This window comes from Prosopis cineraria, unplaced genomic scaffold (genome assembly GCF_029017545.1).
Source record: "Prosopis cineraria cultivar Desert tree isolate PC_DT_omini unplaced genomic scaffold, ASM2901754v1 PC1, whole genome shotgun sequence".
Classification (NCBI taxonomy): domain Eukaryota; kingdom Viridiplantae; phylum Streptophyta; class Magnoliopsida; order Fabales; family Fabaceae; genus Prosopis; species Prosopis cineraria.
Genome location: NW_026555332.1, coordinates 26,425,622 through 26,448,242, shown reverse-complemented (window position 1 = coordinate 26,448,242; position 22,621 = coordinate 26,425,622). Strand labels below are relative to the sequence as shown.

The 22,621-nt window shown below is 34.1% G+C and overlaps 1 long non-coding RNA gene across 2 annotated transcripts; it reads right to left on the bottom strand.

Moving 5' to 3' along the window:
* Nucleotides 1–608: 608 nt before the first annotated feature.
* Nucleotides 609–3,492, bottom strand: LOC129303241 (uncharacterized). 2 transcript variants are annotated; one of them, XR_008591441.1, is made up of 3 exons: nucleotides 3,402–3,489; nucleotides 3,258–3,306; nucleotides 609–3,139 (listed from the first exon to the last, which is right to left on the bottom strand). It is a non-coding gene; the product is annotated as an uncharacterized LOC129303241 (long non-coding RNA). The 2 variants fall into 2 exon arrangements; XR_008591440.1 differs by lacking the exon at nucleotides 3,258–3,306 and having other exon boundaries at nucleotides 3,402–3,492.
* Between the last annotated feature and the right edge of the window lie 19,129 nt (nucleotides 3,493–22,621).

Here is a 22,621-nt window from a genome sequence, read left to right as displayed (position 1 = left end):
ATTTTGTTATTACCTACTCCATTGATTTCATTAGTAAATGTGGCGATATTTATTTGTCTTCTTAAGATTAAATGACAAGGATATTTGATATTATAAATTTAAGGGTTGACATTTTATTTAATGCTATATAAAATTTCTTAATTTCAAAGTTTATGAAATGTTTTATGTGAAATTTTTGTCTCTCTAATTTTTATAATCATTGTTATTTATTCATTTTATCATTTTAAATTGATAAATATTGGAATATTATTCACTGAAAAATATTTTATTTAGCCTCAAATAACATAGTTGACATTATACCTCCTGCTGCTGACCTCTGACGAGCTCATTGTTGAATTTACTAGAAGATCAATTTTTGAGAATATCTTGCCTTTTATGTACATTCTAAAATTTATGTATTATGTTTTGAAAACACAATATAGGATGCTTCACATTGCCTATAGTTGGATGTATGTTTATGCATATATCTCATGCCAATCACATTATATTTTTAAGGCATGACATAAATAGTGCAGCACTCTAAGCTATTGGCCGAAATGGAAATCACCACATAATAAAATAAGATTTACAAAAACGTAGAAAACTGATGTAAAATCTAATCGGCAATATTAAACCTTGAAACTTAAATCTACCACAAACATATCATTGGGTAATGGAAAATGGGAGTTCAATACAGAGAAGACAATTAGACAATCAACTACTAAAAATTTCCACATGATCAGAACAAAACAAATGCATATCTTCAAGGTTAGCTTTACACTTAATCAAATTAACAATCAATGCACAGAAAAATAAAGTAGTTAAGCTGTCAAAAGATAATCAGCATATGACCGATAAAGGATCAAACATATTTCAGAAACAGCCAATCGGATATATATATAGATCTCGCCCAGCAGCTGAAACCTGTCTTCTACATTTAGATCTCCCAACCAGATGATGCAGCCACTGACCCCTTTGCTGATATCTGAGTTAGCATGAGTAATACAGGAACAATTTTCCAAGCATTTGCATTATTGTCATCTATGAAGAAAGCACATGGGTAATACCGATAAAAATAGGAGTATGTTGTTATAAACACATTTCTAGGGCAAAGCACAACTAAATCCTTAGAAATAAATCCAGTTTCATCAGTATGAATATGTGCTTTTCCATTGTGATAAACAATTTCATCATTTTCATCCTACAAGGAAATGAAAACATAACTCAGTTTTCTCATACACAGAAAAGGGGTAAAAAAAGTCCATATACAGGTGACAAAATAATTGATCATACTTGAAAAAAAAACATCTTTAATTGTTTGAACATCCACATATTCCATGCCAATATCAACTGTTAAGGTTGAGGACAAAATACTTGATGTCAGTAACTTGGATCAACTGTTTTTGGTGTAGAAGGGAAGAAGAACATAAGATATAAAACTAAAAATAGCATCTATGAAGCCATAAACTTGTCCCAGCTGGGTAATGTGTGAGCATGCATAAATAAAGATCGAACTTCAAGAATTGACTTGCCAAATATTGATAATTTTTAAGAATCCCACTCATCAATTGATGCACAAGATTATGTCCTAACAAAATAACATTTCATGGCTAATGATGTTGGGTCCTACTTTCTCTCTTCCTTTCCACCATCTTTAAAAACTGATCGATTGATAAGAAGTTTACGCTCATCAATGCAAGCATATTGGTTCCCATAGGTCCGTATAAAATCTCTAAATGCAACATCAGATACATATCAAATGTCAAAGATTCAAGAATGTTTCGTGCATAATAGCACAGACTAAGCATGAGCTGTTTAAAAGATTAACAAACAGATTCTAAAATCAAAATAAAATAACAACATAATAGTAGAACAAATTAAAACCTCTAGAGTTTTATAGCACCAGCAAAATCTTACCAACATACGATTTCAGAAATTTTAATTGCCAAAGAAGAGATGAGTTGCTCCTGAAAAGAATGTTATTATATTTTGATGTAAAAATAGGTATGACCAAAAGCTAGGCTAAGTCTCTGCTCTTTACCTTCGGCAAGAGTGATTAAGAAACTAAAATCACAAGTTCAAATGAAAGTTGTGCAAGTAAAAGAGACAGTTAATACTAACAGGAAAAAGTACAACATATAAAGCCTACCATTGGATAAAGAGGTGGTTCAAATTAAACTATGCAATGATTTTAACAGGTCCTACTTTCTTCATGCACCTTTTTTACCATGAACAAAAGACTCTCTTAATTGGCTAATACAAAATTATTGTGCATATAGCTAATAATTGAAAAATTGTCATAGCAACTTCCTGCAAGATTCTAGTGAAGCAGGAGCTTTAGTTGTAGAAGAAGACAATTGCAAAATTGTCATAGCAACTACTTGCAAGATATTTTTGTGTTCAAGTTTGAGATAACATGTGCCAAACATCAATTGAAGAAAGACAAAAATCAAGCCAAAATATACACAGACCCATAAATCAATGAGTAACTGGAGTATGTATCAAAATGTCCTGTGGAGAATCCACTGAGTCAGTCAAAGTTACTAATGAGGGGTAACAGAAGCGTTAACACAAAATTTGATGCTGCCTTATTTTGGTGATGTTCCAAGAGATTCCAAAACAGTTCATCAGTAAGCTTACGAATCCTCTAGTCTTCCTTTTAGGGTAAGCTGGTCCTAAATTCTCATTGAAGTAAAACTGTGTCTTTTGCATCTTATGGGGACTGAAAATAAATCATAAAATGTCTGCATTGCTAGTCATGAACTTGAAATTTTGTAGGGACTGCATATTTAAGGTTATACAGAAAAATAAAGCAAATGATTCAGGTAGTGATTAGTTCCTTAAAAAAAATTTACAGATAGATACATACTTGCAAAAATAGACAGCTGAAAAAATATATACCTGCAGACTACTCAAGTGACGGGCATCATCAGCATGAGTTATGATACATGAATCAAGAAGTGGAACAATGAAGTAGCACGAACAGTGAAGCGAAGATTGCCAGAGCAGGAGATAAGTTGACCCCTGTATCTCGGAAATAGGAACTTCAGGTATGTTCTTTATGAACTCATTGGAATTTTTTTTTTAATTCTTCTTCTTCTTCTTTGTGCATCGTCTTCCCAATCCATAGCCCATACTCAAAACCTTCGCTCCACCAACCCTTGATTACAGGAGACATGGGAGAAACTCAGCAAAAAAATGACAACAAATATTTCTAATTGGCAAGAAAACGTTGAAATACTTCTCTGCTTGAGGGAAAAGCTCTAACAAATCGTTACCTTGTTCTGAGTAGAATCTCGTCGTTTAAGGAGATGAAGCACCACAGATCTAGGGTTTTACTATCACAGCTTAAGCAATGTATCGACAAATCGATGCGCAAGAAATATATATTAGTAAGAAGAAGAGGAAAAAGCATGGAGTACCTTGAACAGCGAGAGACGACGGACTTTACAACTGGCGAGAGCTGAGGAATGAGACTGGGAGAATCGACATCTTCGGTTTGGAAAAGTGATTTGAAAGGCCATTAAAAATTGAATATATGAAAATATATTGGTTAGACTCGTTACTCCCATAATGGAAAATTGAGAAATATATAAAAATAAAAAAAAATGAATCTCATTCTCAAGTGAAAAAAATCTTTTAACAAAATTAACAATGACATGGAAGAATTAAAAATATATTAAGGTTGACTATACCAATAATATGATAGAGATTCTAACCAATCAATAATATTTTACAATATTTATTAATATATATTGATGATAGAGAATTTTAATAGGGAGGGGGCATGAAGGGATATGATGACAAGAGAGAGTCATTGGAAAGAGTTTTGAATTTACATAGCTTAAAATAAACAAAATTAAAATGAAGATTTTTTTTTTCCAAAAAAGAAAAGTGAGCCACCCTATTTATCCAATTCAAGTTAAGATGGAGGTTAAATAAGTGTTCTATCTCTAAAAAGGTCGGCTTTTAGCCAACCCAACTTGCCATTTTGACGAGTTAAATGGGTTTGGTTCATGAGTCCAATTCATATTATTAACTCTAGTATTAAGGTCTAAACTTACTTGGTAAAAGACTTAAAATGCGTTTGGTTTTTCATTAAGTAAAAGTTAGTTTATCAAATGTCCATTTGACAAAAGTTAATTTAATAAAAATTAATTGTTATAATAAAGTTTATGTTTAGATACATTATTTTAAAAGTTAGCTTGATAAATTGAAAGTTATTTGAATTAATGATAATTTGTAATTTTTGTTATAAAAATATAATATATTAAAAATGTTTAAAATAGATTAATATTAAAAATTAGATAAGTAGTTCAATATACATTAATACTAAAAATTAACAAGATTAATTGTTCAGTTCATAATGAATAATCTAATACATAATTTTTCAAAAAATATGTACAGAATGCACTTATATTTTCATTTTCTTAATTTTTTTTTCATACCCCCATCCCTATTCCTTTTTTGTTCAAAAGCATCCATCCATGTTAGTTTAAAAAATATGTACAGAATTCACTTATATTTTCATTTTCTTAATTTTTTCCATACCCCCATCCCTATTCGTTTTTTGTTCAAAAGCATCCATCCATGTTAGTCAAAAATTTGAACTCATCTTTGAATAGTATTTTGCAGTCAAGTATGATAAAGTATGAGTAGAAGTAGGAAATAATAGAAAACATAAAAAAGAGAGAAGAAAGACGCAGGAAACAAGGGTAACTTCGTTATATAAATATATAACATTCAACTTTTAGTTCCAAAAGCTCTAGATTTTTTTATTAGTCAGATCCACTTTTAGCCTCATTTAAATGTGTTTTTGCAAAATTCAATCTGGATAACAATTGATTTTCAAACAACATCGCACTTTTAAAAAGCGGGAAAGCACTTTCGCAATGTATAAAAAGTTGTAAAAGCAAACGGGCACTTAGTTGCACGGGAAATTTGATGGGGACAATAGAAGGAAACATGAGCTGTAATGCATGTGATTGCGGGTCCACATTGAATTCACAGACTAGAGCAAGGCATTTTACAATAAAAGGAGTCGTTTATTTTATTTTATTTTATTTTATTTTTATTTTTGAACCCTTCCCGATTGAAGTTGGACCATTTTCAAATTGGAGTTTTGTGTTCATCACGTGTGTCCAAAGAATTCTCACGTTACTCAAACTTGACAAAACCTTAGTGCATGTATATTAACATAATTTGAGTAAGTGAATGGACAAGTGAAGTGGGCTTGCATCACATTGTTTGGCCCTTTTACTGAAAATATTTTCAAGACTCCATAATTATCTATTTTTGAGTTTTGATTAGCTAATTTTTATCTCTTTATTAACTGCATTTGACTGATTTAAACCACCATTAATATTTTGAAACTGTCATCTTTAATTAGATTTTATGGCTGGCCAATGGTTTCTACTTATAGAAGCTTGTCCCATACTTCATGCTTGAGTACCCAAAGCTTCTGAGTGTTTGAGCCCTTCTCTTCCTCTCCTCGGTTCTTTTGTATTTTTGATTGTCCCATACTGCATGTTTTGAGTGCCCCAGTGGTTTCTACTTTCTACTTATAAAAGCTTGTCCCATACTACATTTTTGCTGGATGGGTTATTTAATCCAAGGAAGTTGCAACATTTCTTAATTATCTGGTGTTTCTCGAGCACCGCTCAAACTAGCTTTTGTACTAAATTAAATATTATAATTATTATTAATACTAATTTTAATTAATACTAAATTAATAATTGTGTCTGAATTTAGACATATTAAATATATATGAATTCAAACCCAATTATTATTTAAATATTTAAATTATTTTTAAAAATTAAATATTATAATTTTCATTTAAATTTTGATTGTGTCTAAATTCAAACATATTTATTAAATTAGTATTAATTAAAATTAGTATTATAATGGGGCTTTAGCAAATTTAACTAATATTATATGACTAAATAAAACTAATAACCCACCCTTTTCTAAATTAAGATAATGATCGTTTCCTAATTTAACTCTGATGCAAAAGATAAAACAATCCTTAAACATCACAATACCTCAATTTTCCTTTTCACACTGATTTCCCTTTTCACCGACTCGAAGACTTGGAGACAATAGTATGCTCTCAATCACGACGACAAAAAAACTGATAATAGACGACAGCATAGCTCACACCAATGGATAAACAAGGTTAGAGATTCAGTCAGGAGACTGTAACCTCTCTCAATATCCACTCGATATTAGGAGGAATTAACATAATCACCCTATCACATACCAAACTAAAACAATAAATAATTTAAAAAAGCTTGAGACTTAAGACTTCTTTTTCAAAATCATTGAAAATCAACCTTAGAATCAATCAAACTAGAGCAATGCACAGTGAAATATATATCTACATTCATCACCCCAAAAATTCATCTTAAAACAAGAGAAATAGGGCCAGAAAGTAAGTAGTGTGCCGCGGCATGCACCACATGCACCACGGCATGTGGCATAGATCTACAGGCTTCCATGCTACGCCATGCGTCACAGCATGTGACACCATATGTCGTGGCGCACATGACAGAATTTTACTGTCATATGACAATTCACTAAAGCAAACTTCCGGCATGTGCTGTTTATTCATATGATGTCCAATTGGAGTAATTCAAGCATCCACATGCAGCTTATTTCATAAGCTAGCTAATGAGAGAAGTTTGGATGCTATCTAATGATCTAATCTAAATTTAGATACTCGATGTGCAAAAAGTCACTTTTCTTAAAAATTTCATGCATCAAGGTTTTCAAATCGCATACTTAATCTCATTAGGCTATTTTAGGCCTAAAATCAAGTCCAAAAAGACTAATCATACTTGATTGACTTGCAATCACAACATATATACACGTATATCAAAAGTTGGCCATTCCATCGCCCATTTACACAATAAAGGGTTGTTTTTCACAAACTTTCATATAACCATTCGCTTAGCCAAACATTTACACAATCACTGCAAAATCATCATATCAATCATACTCACATTTATATACATCTCCACATAACACAAACCTAACCCCAGTATGCTTTTCACTACAATTGGGTTAAGATTTACTAATTTGCCACAAATTCACTACATACATAATCACAACTAACTCTTAGTCCCTTTATCACATTTTTCACTACATTTAATGCACATTCACAACTATAAGACTAAGAATACATAACCACCACTTTTCACAACAAAATATATGCATATATATCCTACGGCAACTTAAATTATTTTATAAATGTATTAAAAAACAAATTCATTACACAAACTCTTGTTTTCCTCAGCAATAGCACTATGATGCTAGCCCAACATCTTTCATTTTTTCCAACTCACTACTTCATCATGTAAAAATATAACCAAGGGGTGAGATAATAATTTTAGTAATATAATAACTCACTACTACAAATTATCACGTATAATTGTAAATAAGTAAAGTGTAATTATAAGGAAACAGTCATATGAATATATACATATATACATATATATTTCTTTCACAAAATTGTTTTTCACATCAAATCACCACTAGCATGATTGTTTACTATCCAAACTTTCATATCATCTTGGCTAAAATCATAGGCTTTATTAGGCCAATTGTATATTGACCTGAGCACACTTTTAGTAATAGAATCGTCCGGCCAAAGGTGTTCTATCCCACCTACAGACTATGATTTTTCCCTTTCACACACAATGATCAGAACGTCATTACTCCAACATCGCATCGCATAGATGCTAAGGAGTGCAAATCTCCAATACCACACCCCATATGGGTATTAAGGAGTTAATTTCCAACACTGCACCTCACTAGGTATTAAGGAGATAAAATCCTCTAACACTGCACCCCGTCAGGTACTAAGGAGAATATCTACCGTATGGACTTTTCTCTATTTCTTTCCCTACGGGTGAACTCCCACACTCTATCATGGTCATACTCAATACAAACCACTTGTATTTATTTTTGCATATATATAAATATATGGTCATATATTTTCACAACTCATTAATCATTTTCATGTAACAACATTCATTTCACAAATGTGCACGGTTTAAAACAACTTCATGCAATATCAACAATACTCACAAACAATTATACTAGATAAGCAAATAGAATAAGTCATTTAGTTACCTCAACCCTTTTATCATAGGAAAGGGTTACGCGTGGATTTCTTATATGCTTAATGCTTCCCTACACACATCCTTTCTCAATCTAAATGCATAACACACCAATTTACACACAATTGATACTATTAGTCAATTAATCAAATTGACCAAAATTACTAATTACCACATTTAGCTATTTCCTTCCTTTCACTTGATCAATTTAGGCTCATCACCTCCCAATCACTCCTTTTTATTACTTCAACCAATCCCAATTTACTTCTTTCACAACGTCACTCTTATTTCCTCTTAGTTTAGGGCTAATATAAGCTTACAGCTTTAAGACTTTATCGTTTAACTCCAAACTAGTCACAAAACCTTAGTTTGATTCCCGAGGATCTTTACATTATAAAAGGGTAAGAAATAAACACCTTAAAATTCCTCGATTCAATTTCTTTATAACTTATTCTAAAAGAAATTAGTGTGGAATTGAAGTTAAGGGCAGTATGAAACTAATCCGGTAAGCTATCTGTTGGAAATGTCTCATAAAGCCTCAAATCTTCTTACCCTAGCAGAGCTTGCTCCTTCTCCCTTTGTATTCATGTTTCTCTTCCTTTTCTCTCTATTTTTCATGAGCTTACAACATCTTTATCAACTAATTTTTGTGCCATGCACTAAGGTGCAGGCAGCATTAGCCGCGGCGTGCAACATAGTGAGGAAAATCCTTGCCATAAATGCTACATTTTTTACTTTATTTACATGTTTGCCACTAAATCTTATATTACCATAGTTTTTGGACAAATTGTAGTGAAAAATGTGTAGTTAAAATTATATTTTGTACTATTGTGGATATATCGACATTTCATTAACACATGAATTTGAAGACACAGTAGAATGGCCAAAATGTATGACTATGGAGTGTACGTACATTATCTTATATGTCCCACTCAACTACCTTTATTTACTTCTCTGAGAAAAATGCCGATTGCATCAATAAAGAGCCATGGCCTTTGAATAAAGAAGACATTATTGGGATAACACTCTGGAGTAGCCAAATGATGAAGGTACTCTCAACAATCTTCCTGATGTGGTTCCTAGTTGTCCTCACAGATCTGAGCAAAGCAACTTTAGGGAAAGCCAACAACAGCTTCATCACTGCGTGCAGCAGCACAGCCAACTGCCTCATCGGCGAAGAGTTCGATGACCATGTCACCGAGTTGCCAATGAATCCCCATGTAGGCAGAATGCTTTACGATCTGAACAATTTTAAGATTAGAAATACAGCGAACTGTGGTCAGCCTGGTGTGAGTTGTCCTAAAAGTAAAAATGGCAAATATACAGACTACCTTCCCCTACCAAGTGGAGATTTTAGGAAGCAAAGATGCGGTGTTTAAACCCGACCAGGATTAGGTTGCTGATGAAGTACTTAGCTTTTAATTATGGTTTATTATTGATTTCAAGTTGTGTTTGTTTGTATGTTTTATTTCTTATATACATGGTTTCCTTGGATCTTCTTCATATTTATGTTGGTCTGTATCACTTAATTTGTTGATAATTGTAAGAGTAATTACGAATTCCAAGTGGAATAGAATGTAATAAGTTTCAGTCTCCCTAGATTTTCTTAGTTTGATTGTTCAGTTTCATCGTCACTTCTAACTTTTTGGGGATCTCTTTTCGTCTCACAAAATTTCTGTAATCCATGATCTCCTCTCTTTCCCCCTCCCTCTTGTTCATTTTTTATTCTTTTACCTAGAACCTGTGATTTGGTTGATGGTAGCTATTGATCTGAATATATTCATCTGGTTTTTAGTTTTCATGAATTCTCTCAATCTCTCTTCTATGAGTGCATTAATTAGTGTGGGTTTGCAATTTTTATTGATTGTATGATAAATTATGATCAAACTAAATTTGCTTTGACAGGTTAATTTCGTAACCAATATTATCATTCTCTCATTTCTGATTTTTTCTTTAATTTGTATAAAAAATTAATTAAGACAATTCATCTACATAGTACTACTTTTGTCTCAAATTATAGGACACTTTTAAAAGAGTTTCTCCATTCCAAAATATAAAATACTTTGGATAGATTAAGATTTTATTAAATGTATCAATTCTAATATTACTCTTTCTCTCTCTATAATTAATTTTTGCCATTTCTCTTTTCAATATATTAAATAATAGGTGTTGTTGAAAGTTTGTGTTTATGTTTTGAAAATATAAAGTTGTTAAGTTTATTTAATTATGTTTATTAAAATGTGAAATTTTATTTAAAAGTGTCTTATAATTTGAGATGAAGAAAGGAGTAGTAAATTTATGCAATTATGAGTGCTGGACAACAAATACCATCATGAAATTCTGCACATTGCGTCGTGGTACTTGATGCCTTGGCAACGGCGTATGGTATAATAGAAATAAGAAAAGTCCCTCCATGTTGCTTTGCCTATAATCCGCTGTGACGGATGTGCTAGTGAGGGTCATACTCTTTAACTCTCTGAATTTTTAATCATGCTTTCCGATCCCAAATGATTTCTCATATTCGGGATGCGCTTTTGCTATGATTTAAAGTTTGTTTAGTTTTTCTGGCCAAAGAAGGTTTGTTTAGTTTAAATTGAACTAGATTTGATTTATGTTTTGGGGATCCCAATCTTTATGACATTTTATTTCTATAATAAATTGTATACTTTAAATCTTTTTTACTATAGTTGTGTATTAAATTAATAGTTCAATCTTTTATATTATAGTGGGCTTTTATTAGCTAGTTCAATTTTTTCTACCACAATTAGGGCCTTTTATTGTATAGCAAAAATATATATACGTCAAATTTGTTTTGGATTTTAGTTAATTCTTTTTCTTTTATTGTAGTTGGCTTATTTTAAACTGGGGTTGACTCTTTTTTAATATGCTAACCTTCAATTGTGATTGCTTTTGGAGATATTTGAGGACAATCTTTATACTTTGTATGACCATGGTATTTTCTAATTAAAATTAAAGAACATTTTTGCCCCTCAATTATTTGTTTAAGAAAGTCTGGTATCTTAAACTTATATGTGATGCAATTTTTTCTTTTATTATTTATAAATGGTATACTATTAAAAAAGTTAACTTTAATCATTAATTGACCTAAAAAAATTTAAAAAAGATTTCAAAAATTATAAAAAATAGAATGATCCAGTTCCACTATACCAATCTACAATCAAGGAATTGGCTTATTCGAAAGCTTTTTAATTTTAACAGCAACTTACACTATTAAGTAGTTAATAATGTCTGGAACTCTGGATTACTATAGTGGTGTGTAAAGTTTAAACCGGAGAACAACACGCCAAGCAGCTTAAGGAACAGCTCCTGTGTTTTTGTTTTTTGTTTGTCTTTGATAAGTAGCGCCTGAGTTTTCTCCAAATAAAATATATTGTTATTTTATTGAAATATTGTACTCATTGGTTAGTAAAATTATTTATTAATTAAAAAAGAATGATAATATATTTTTATACGATATATATACACATCTTAATTGGTTTTTTATTAATTTAATTGTTCCGACTTAATTATTATGTAAAAATTCTTATATATTCTATATATTTTTTATATGTTAGATATATTGTGTCACTCTGTTTTTTCTTTTTAAATATTTACTGTATATAATTATGCATAATTATCATTCAATGATATTTTTACGTTGTAATTATTTTTAAAAATTAATTAAAATAAATATTTAAAAATGATTCTTTATACGCACGCATTAATTTAAAAAACAGAAAACAAATTCCCCATCCCCATCTAATCTAAAGGTTGTTTTGTTTTTGCATCTAATGTAAAGGATCATGCATTATAATGTCCCAATTTATAAGATACTTTTCAACAAAATAGGATATATCAATAAAGTTTATTAAATATACTTTACAACTTTATTTTTTCAAACAAAAATATAAACTTTCAAAAAATATCCTTCATTTTTTATACTCCATTAATTTGTAAAAGAACATTAAAGAGATTTGTTATCTAAAATATTCTCCAAATATTTTATCATTATTGTATATATCTCAGTCATTATTAGGAGATATTATTTGATATTATTATGTAATTATTAATCATTATTAGGTTGTCTTTTTCTTGATGTATATATTGTATCCTTCAACTCAATGATAGACAAGATATTTTCTCCATATTTCTCTTGCTCCTTTCATGGTATCAGAGCCATTTTTTTTTCCGCTCCTTCTTCCAGTACTGCATCTCCATCATCTGCTTGTTTCATCCTTGACACTGTCCTTGGCTATTTTTTTTTTATCTGCTCGTTTCATCTTTTTTGTCTTCTTCCTCACTGAATTTTTGGAACTTCTCTCTCTGATTAAGCCAATTTGTGTGGACTTTTTTATTTTGAGATTCTTACTTCACCGTGAAATTCTCGTTTAATCACCGTCTCCTCTTGGTCTTTCTTATTTATTTATTTTTTTTTTTACCCCTTATTCTTTAATGGAAAATTCTGAGATTGCTCAACCTATTTCTGTTTTATTGACTGGTCCTAACTATCGCTTATGGATGGAAAGTATGCATGGTTTTTTGAAAGGCAGGAAACTTTGGTGATATATTACTGGAGATGTCTCATTTCCTGTTCAATCCTCTTTTGAAGATGACCAAAAATTTACTCATCAGTTGGATGATTGGGATAGTAAAAATAATCAAATCATAACATGGTTTCGGAATACTTCTACCGCTAGTATTCATCAACAGTTCGGGCGCTTCGAAACTGCTAAGGAGGTATGGGATCATCTTGCTAGCCGGTATACCTCTTCTGATTTGTCCAATCAATACCAACTCAGAAGGACTTGGCTATTCTCAAAATGGAGAAAGGTCAACCGTTGCTTGAGTTTCTTTCTAAAATGGAGGCTATTTGGGACCAACTAGCCTATTTTGAGCCTACTTTTAAAAATGATGAGGATGCTAAAGTTTTCTTCAAGTGGCGAGATCAACTTCGTCTTATACAATTCTTGATGGCTCTTACTGATGATTTTGAGCCTGTTCGTGCCTCTCTGCTCCACCAAAGCCCACTACCGACTCTTGAGGATGCTCTTCCTCGTCTCCGTTCTGAGGAAACTCGTTTGGGTCTTCTCCAACGATCCCCTGACATGGCTTTTGCTGCTCCTGGAAGGAATTCTAAGCTTTGTCGTCGCTGCCCTCAATTTACTCACACTTTTGATCAGTGTCCATATATTGAATGCAGAACTTGCCAAAAGAAGGGACATATTGCTGCGAATTGTCCTTCTTTGACTTGTCGTTATTGTAAGAAGCCTGGGCATCTCATTGATCAATGCCCCACTCGACCTCCCAAACCTGATCAAGGGAGATCATTCAAGTCTGGTTTCTCATCATCCAAGCCTGCTCTATTAGTTACTGATGAGCCACCTATTTCTGCTGCTTCCACTTTGGGATCCTCTACTGTTGAACTTGAGTCTTTACTTTGCAAGCTTATCTCCAGCTCTTCTAGTCCACCTGCTGCCTTAGCCACACCTTCAGGTACACCTTCTTGGTATTTTGATTCTGCCTGTTGTAACCATATGACCAGTCAAAAACATTTTTTCTCCTCTATGTCACCTAATACTACTGCTCACCCTATATATACTGCTGATAACTCCTAAATGCCTGTTAGTCACATTGGTACTGTTTCCTTGCCCTCTCTGTCCATTCATGATACTTATTTGGTCCCTAACATTAGTTTTAATCTCCTATCTATCAGACAATTAGTTGATATGGGCTATGATGTTTTATTTAACAAACGTGGTTGTATTGTTTCTAATTCTCAGACAGGACAGGTTATCGGGACTGGGCATAAGGTTGGTCGAATGTTTGAGCTCAATTCTTTGCATCTTCCTGAAGTTACTCCTTCTAGATTATGTGCTCCCTCCACTTCTACTTCCTTTGAATTATGGCATCGTCGTCTGGCTCATCCGTCTTTAACTGCTTTGCGTCCTTTACTTTCTACTGGTCTTTTAGGACATGTTGATGTTGAGACTTTACATTGTATCTCTTGTCAAACTGCTAAACAGCCTGCTTTATCATTTAATAAAAATGACTCTATTGCTAATGAGTCTTTTGATTTAGTTCATTCTGATGTTTGGGGCCCAGCACCCACTCCCTCTATGGGAGGCTCACGATATTTTGTAATTTTTGTTGATGATTTCTCCCGTTATACTTGGATTTACATGATGAAAAGTTGATCTGAGTTGCCTGATATCTATATTAAATTTGCCACTATGGTTCGCACTCAATTCTCTAAAGTTATAAAAATTCTTCGCCGTGATAATGCCTTGGAATACCGTGATTCTAAATTGCTTAAATTTCTTGATGCTTAGGGTACAATCTCCCAATACTCATGTCCTTACACCTCTCAGTAAAATGGCCGAGCTGAACGAAAACACCGTCATATTCTTGACTCAGTTCGAGCCCTCCTCATTTCTTCTTCTTGCCCTGAACGCTACTGGGGGGAAGCCACTTTAACCGCTGTCTATTGCATAAATAGAGTTCCTACCCCAGTTCTTGGTAATATTTCTCCTTTCGAACGCCTTCATGGTATTCCTCTTGATTATAGTCTTTTGAAAGTGTTTGCTTGTGTCTGTTTTGTTCTCCTCCCTCCACATGAAACTACCAAATTGCAAGCCCGTGCCCGTGTTTGTTGTTTTCTTGGTTATGACCCTGAGCATAAGGGTTATCATTGCTAGGATCCTATATCTCTTTGCATTCGAATCTCTCGTCATGTTGTTTTTTGGGAACATATGATGTTTTCATCCTTAACTGATTTCTCCTCCGTTTCTCCTCCATCACCTTCTATTTTCACAGATCCTTCACTTGATCTTTTTCCAAGTGACTTTGATGCAGATTCCCCTGTAGAGCTCACTACCAATGCTACGCCTGCTCGTGATATGCCTACTGTCACACCTCAAGATGTTTCTACACAAGCCACGTCTCATGAGCCTGTATTGTCCGATAATACTCGGCCCCACCGTATAAGAAACCCGCCCTCTTACCTTAGTGATTACCATTGTTTTTCCACTGTTCTCCAGTTACAGGAACCCAAATCCTTTAAGGAAGCCTCTTGTGATCCCTTATGGTAGCAAGCTATGAATGAAGAATTGCAGGCTTTGGAGAAAATGCACACTTGGGATCTTGTTGATCTCCCTTCTGGTAAAACTCTTGTTGGTTGTCGATGGGTGTACAAAAACAAGACTCATTCTGATGGCTCTTTAAAGCAACGTAAGGCCTGCTTGGTGGCCCAAGGGTTTACACAGGAATATGGTGTTGATTATGAGGAGACTTTTGCACCTGTTGCACGCATGACTTCTGTTCGTAGTCTTCTCGCCATTGCTGCTGTTAAGCACTGGTCCCTTCATCAGATGGATGTTAAAAATGCTTTTTTAAATGGAGATCTAGAGGAAGAAGTGTATATGAAGCCTCCACTCGGGTATCAGCATCCGAAAGATAAGGTTTGTCGTCTTCGTCGAGCTTTATATGGGCTTAAGCAGGCTCCTCGTGCATGATTTGCTAAGTTTAGTAATACTATGAGTCAGCCAGGCTTCACTTGTAGTCCTCACGACTCAGCTCTTTTTGTTCGATCTACTGCTTGTGGTATTGTTTTGTTGTTGTTGTATGTTGATGACATGATTATCACAGGCAGTGATGATACAGGAGCCCACGAGCTCAAGATATACTTGGGGCAGCAATTTGAAATGAAGGATCTTGGTAACTTGAACTATTTTCTTGGACTTGAGGTCCATCATAGGAGAGATGGTATCTCTCTCTCTCAGGTCAAGTATGCTATTGATTTGATATCTCGAGCTCATCTTTCTGATGAGGAGGTTGAAAATACTCCTATTGAGCCAAACGTTCACTATACTTCCACTGATGGCACCTTGTTAGATAATCCCACCCGTTATCGCCAGTTAGTTGGGGGCCTCATCTATCTTACTGTGACCCGCCTGACATTGCTTATGCAGTCCATATTGTTAGCCAATTTATGTCAGAGCCTCAAACTACTCATTATGCAGTAGTTCTTCGGATCCTTCGGTACATCAGAGGCACCCTATATCATGGGCTTCACTTTTCTGCTAGCTCCTCTCTTACACTGCGAGCTTACTCGGACGCCGATTGGGGTGGTGATCGTGATGATCGACGATCTACGACTGGTTTCTGTATCTTCCTCGGCCATTCCCTCATCTCTTGGAGAAGTAAGAAGCAGACGTTAGCCTCCCGCTCTAGTGCTGAATCAGAATACCGTGCACTAGCAGACACAACCGCTGAAGTACTTTGGCTTCGTTGGTTACTTGACGAGCTAGGAGCATCTCAAAGCTCTTCCACAAACATCTATTGTGACAGTCAAGCTGCAATCAAGATTGCTCACAATGATGTCTTTCATGAACGAACCAAACATATTGAAATTGACTGCCACTTCACTCGGCAGCATGTTGTTAAGGGCACCATCCAACTTGTTCCAATTCAAACCAAGCATCAACCGGCAGACTTGTTTACAAAGTCTTTTAATCCAGGCCGCTTTCATTTTTTGGTAGACAAACTCAAGTTGCTCTCGGTCAAACCATCTTGAGTTTGAGGGGGGATGTTATCTAGAATATTCTCCAAATATTTTATCATTATTGTATATATCTCAGTCATTATTAGGAGATATTATTTGATATTATTATGTAATTATTAATCATTATTAGGTTGTCTTTTTCTTGATGTATATATTGTATCCTTCAACTCAATGATAGACAAGATATTTTCTCCATATTTCTCTTGCTCCTTTCAAGATTGAATATAATAAGAAAGATAATATTGAAAAAATATCATTAATAAAACTGTATTTTTATCAAAATATTTTATATTTTGAGATATTAAATTTTTTCAAAAGATATCATATAAATTGGGATGGATGTAGTTGGACAAAAATTTTCTTAAAGAAAAACTCTAATAGGCAAGCCCATTTACACATTCACTACTACAGAATATATCTTTAGAAGTGGGTATTTAGGAGCGCTTTTTTAAAAAGCGCTCTAAAATGTGAATGCAGAATTTACCGGAGCGCTTTTCTAAATAAGCGCTCCTGTATGTCAGGGCTTCTCAATAAGATAATGCTCCTAATTAATATAAATAAAATATTGTAAAAAATTTAAAAAGACCTTCGAGAGCGCTCGTAGCTTCTTCTGGAGCGCTCTTTGATGAGTGCTCCAGAAGAGCAGCTCTTCCGAAGTGCTCTTGGCCCAACGAGTTCTAGATCTGTCGCTGTATCAGTCTATCGTTTGTCGCTGTTTGCTGTTCTAGATTGTCGTCCGCCACTGTTCGTCGTTTGTTTCTGCATCTCGCCTTCTCTATTTCTGTGACGCGCCATCTATTTTTGTGCTGTGCCTTCTCTGTTTCTGCATCGCCGTCACTGCCATCTCCTGTGTCGCTGTTCTAGATCTACATCTCTGTTCCAGATCTGCGCCGTCGCTGTACACCGGAGGAAGCGACGCCATGAACTGTTGCTGCAGTGCATCGCTGCTCTATAGCGGAGGAAGCGACGTCGCAAAGACCTCCGCTGCTGCCGTGAAGACCATCGTTTTTCGCCGTGAAGACTACACTGTGAAGGTATTTTTTTAATAATTAATTTATAATGTAATATATTGATATATTTATATATATTTGAGAATAAATTTCATGTATATTTTTCTAATAACCAATATTATAGATAATATATGAATTGAAGTTATTTATATTAGAATTATGGAGTATTTGTAGTTGATAATTTAGATTAAAGTTGAGGAAACTACTTGAATATTTTTATTTTATTTATGAAATATTCTTTTAAGGGAGATTATTGTTATTAATTAAATTATAATTGATTGATAAAATTTAGATGCATTATGCTACTAAATTTTTATTTGGATGAATTGATTTTTTTAGTTTAAATGTATTGTGTTGTGAAATTTGATTGTTTGATCATTTGGGAAGTTCTTCTTTTAAGGAAGATGCTGTTGAATTTTTTTTTATAGCAATCTAAGTCTTTTGTTTGTTGAATTTTGATAATTATATTAGTGACATGGATCGTAAGTGGATGTTGGCTAATCGACTATCTAAAGAATATTGGGATGGTGTGGATGAATTCATTGAATTTGCATTTTGTCATGATCAAGACCCCCGTGGAGTCATATGTCCTTGTTTAAAATGTTGCTATGGAAAAAGAGTAAAGCCAATAGAATTGAAAGATCATTTAATATGTAATGGGATTGATCTAACTTATATTTATTGGACCATGCATTGGGAGACAAGGAATAATGCAAAATGATTGGAGGGATAGTGCGAGCTACTCAACATTTAATCATGATAGTGGGACATATGATATTGACCGTCTTGATGAAATGATTGATATGATTGAAGAGGATCTTAGGGACTGTCCTGAGATGTTTGAGAGGTTGAAGAGTGATGCTGATAAACCATTATACCCCGGTTGTAAAAAATTCACAAAACTATCAGTTATTTTGAAATTATACAACCTAAAAGCAGCGAATGGATGGAGGTGATAAGAGTTTCATGGATTTGCTTGAACTCTTATATAAGATGTTACCTAAGTACAACGAGTTTTTACCTAATACTTACGATGCTAAAAAAGTGCTCTGTTCTATTGGGATGAGCTATAAGAAGATACATGCATGTCCAAATGATTATGTGCTCTTTCAGAAAGAGTATTCAACCTTAGATAAGTGTCCAAAATATGATGCATCACGGTACAAGAGAAATGGATGCAGCCCAATGAAGGCATTGTGGTATTTTCCAATCATACCAAGATTTAGATGCCTATACAGCATTGCAGAAGATGCTAAACACTTAACATGGCATGCTGACGAGAGAATTAAGGATGGAAAGCTACGGCACCCTGCAGATTCTCCTCAATAGAAAAAGTTTGATCTTATGTACCCTAAGTTTGGGGTTGAAGATAGAAACTTACGCCTTGCACTAGCCACTGACAAAATGAACCCACATGGCATGCAAAGTAGTACTCATAGTACATGGCCGGTTATTTTGATGATCTACAACCTTGCTCCAGCATTGTGCATGAAGCGCAAATTTATGATGCTGTCATTATTAATTTCTGGGCCTCGACAACCAAGAAATGATATAGATGTGTATTTAGCTCCTTTAATTAAAGATCTGAAGATTTTATGGGAGACAGGTGTGGAAGTTTATGATGGGTATAGAGAAGAACATTTCATCCTGCGAGCAATGTTGTTTGGCACCATAAATGACTTTCCTACCTATAGCAATTTATTAGGATACAGTATCAAAGGACGAGATGCATGTCCAGTTTGTGAGGAGCACACTTATTCAGTGTAATTGGAACATTATAGGAAGAATGTCTTCATTAGTTATTGACGATTTTTGCCACAAACACATCATTACCGACGACTGAAGAAGGCCTTCAATGGCCACCCGGAGAAGAGTAGAGTTCCCATGCCATTAACTAGTGAGCAGCTCTTTCAAAAGGTCAAAGATTTAAATATTGAATTTGAAAAATCATTTGCAAGTAAGATTGTTAAGAATGGTTGGAAAAAGAAGTCTATATTCTTTGAGCTACCATACTGGAAGACCCTAGATGTTAGGCATTTCCTGGATGCAATGCACATCGAAAAGAACGTCTGCGACAGTCTTGTTGGCACGTTACTCCACATTTTAGGAAAGAGTAAAGACGATATTAATGCAAGGATGGAGTTAATTAGTATGGGGTTAAGAGAAGAGTTGGCACTAGAGAGGAAGGGAAAATGCACTTTTTTACCTTTAGCAACTCACACCTTGTCTAAAAAGGAAAAATTAGCTTTCTGTGAATTCTTGCATGAAGTTAAAGTGCCAGAAGGATATTCTTCAAATGTAAGTAGCCTTATATCCATAAAAGACCTCAAACTAGTAGGTCTCAAGACTCATGATTGTCATATCACTATGGAAAATTTGTTGCCAGTAGGTATATGATCCATTTTGCTAAAGAAGGTGTGAGCCATGATTACTAGATTTTGTTTCTTCTTTAAGGCAATTTGTAGCAAGGTGATTGACCCGAAAAAGTTGCCAAAGCTAGAACATGAAATAGCTAAGATTTTAAGCGAGCTTGAAATGTATTTTCTGCCTTCGTTCTTCGACATCATAGTTCATTTATCATTTCACTTAGTTAGAGAGATAAAGTTATGTGGCCCCTCTTATTTGAGATGGATGTACCCAGTAGAGCGTTACTTGAAAGTATTAAAAGGATATGTGAAAAATCGAAGACGGCCTGAGGGGTGTATTATTGAGAGGTACATCATGGAAGAAGCAGTTGAATTATGCACTGGATATCTCTTTAATGTGGATGTCATTAGGTTGCCAAAGTACACAAAGGACACCACAGGTGAACAGGGTAGAATCATTAGGAAGAAACTCATTAGCATAGACAAGACATAATGGAAGCAAGTTCACTTATATGTTTTACATAACACTGAGGAAGTTCAACCATATATCAACAAACACAAGGCAATAGTTAAGAGTCAGAATAAAGGTAAAAATGCAACTTGGCTAGCAACATATCACAACCGACATTTTATATATTGGTTTAGAGCTCGCATCTTTGAGGAGTCTAACCCATCAGAAAGGATGAGTTTTTTGGTTAGGGGTCCCAGATTTAAAGTATTTTCTTATACAGGTTATGTAATTAATGACTTTACATTTTATACGAAAAGTCAAGATGCTCGGAGCACTATGCAAAACAGTGGTGTAACGCTTATAACTCAATCAATGCATGTCTCTAATTTTAAAGACAAGAACCCAATCTATGCGATGATGTCATATTTTGGGATTATAGAGCACATTTGGGAATTGGATTATATCAAGTTTTGCGAACCTGTCTTTTGTTGCATGTGGGTTGACAATAAAAATGGCTTTCGAATTAATGAGTTAGGTTTTATTCAAGTAGATCTTAATAAGGTGGCTCATAAGGATAAACCATTCATTTTAGCATCACAAGCTCGACAAGTGTTTTATGTGTCAGATCCAGCGCATAAAAATTGGTCGATTTTTCTTTTAACAAATAAAATAGTAGGTAATGAAGAGGATGAAGATTTCAATGTTGAGGATGACCCTTTCATAGGAACATCACGAACATTTGATGTTTCAACTGGGGATAATGCCTTCTATATTAGAGAAGATCATGTGGAAGGGATTTGGATTGATAAAGGATATGTAGAACACACAAAAGAAAAAACAAAAAAAAAATTTAACACTTGTAAGTTCTTTATTTAAATTTCCTTTTAGTTGTTAAAAAGTTACTTTTAGTTATTAAAAATTTTCTTTTTGTTGCTAAAAATTTGCTTTCTTTTCTTTCAGGTATATGGCTACCCCACCTGAGAAGAGTGGTGATGCTCCACCCAAGAAGAAGCATTCAAGGAGATTAAACGGGGTAAAACTGTTATGAAAGTAGTGATACGGGCTCGAGTAGCCGGTCGTAAATTATCAATAAATTAGAATAATAGGGGCCAATTAGTTAAGTCTCCTCAGTTAGTCAGTTACATAGGGGTCTTAGCTCGTCATTATGTTCCCTGTTGCATTACAGACTGGAGAAAGAAAAATGACCCACAGCTTCAAGAAGCAAAAAATAATATATGGGAAGATCTGTGTATATCTTTTGACCTAGATGAGAGTCATAGGCATTACATCATGAGAAAAGCAGCATATGCTCATAGAAAGTTTTAAACTACTCTCACAACATATCATCTAAAAGATGCAAATGAAGAATTCAATCCTCATCCTCCTAAAATGTATACAGAGATCTAGCAAGAGCATTAGGATGAATTTATTAAAATGCGCCAGTAGCCTGAATTTCAACAGATCAACCAGGTCAATCACTCTAGAGCCGCAAGTACTCCTTTTCAATATAGAGCAGGAAGAAAGAGCTATCTAGATATTGAGCATGGTTTGGTAAGTTTCAATTAATATCGTCTGTTGATATTACTTATGTATATAAGGAAATGTTTTTTAATCATTCTAATATCTTCTTTAAATAAAGGGAAGAAGTTGAACCTAATGCTCCAATTTCTCAAGCTCTTGTTTGGAAGACTGCTTGAGAAGATAAAGAAGGCAAATTACCTGATGAACGCACTTGGAAAGTCTGGGAGGATTGCGTGAGTATTAATATTTTAATGTATTACCTTATTTACATTATTTACTTAATAATCAGTTTACAATTTGTTCAACAAGAAGCATTATCACAATCAATATCACAAGATGATGTGGGTGAACATGTGGATGTCCTTGGTAGAGCATTAGGAGCTCTAGAGGTCTCTGGTCGTATTAGAGGAGTTGGATTTCGCATTTCTCAAGGCACCTACTTTGGACGTCGGTCCAAAATTTTTACTGAAGATGATTTTAATGCAAGGATGGCAAAAATGAAGGCGAGAATGGAAAAAAATTTCAAGCTCAAATGGAAAAGAGATTTGAGCAAATGATTGGAGTTGTAAATGTGCCACAAGGTAGCCCCAGTGATAAAGATAGTTGCTCATTCC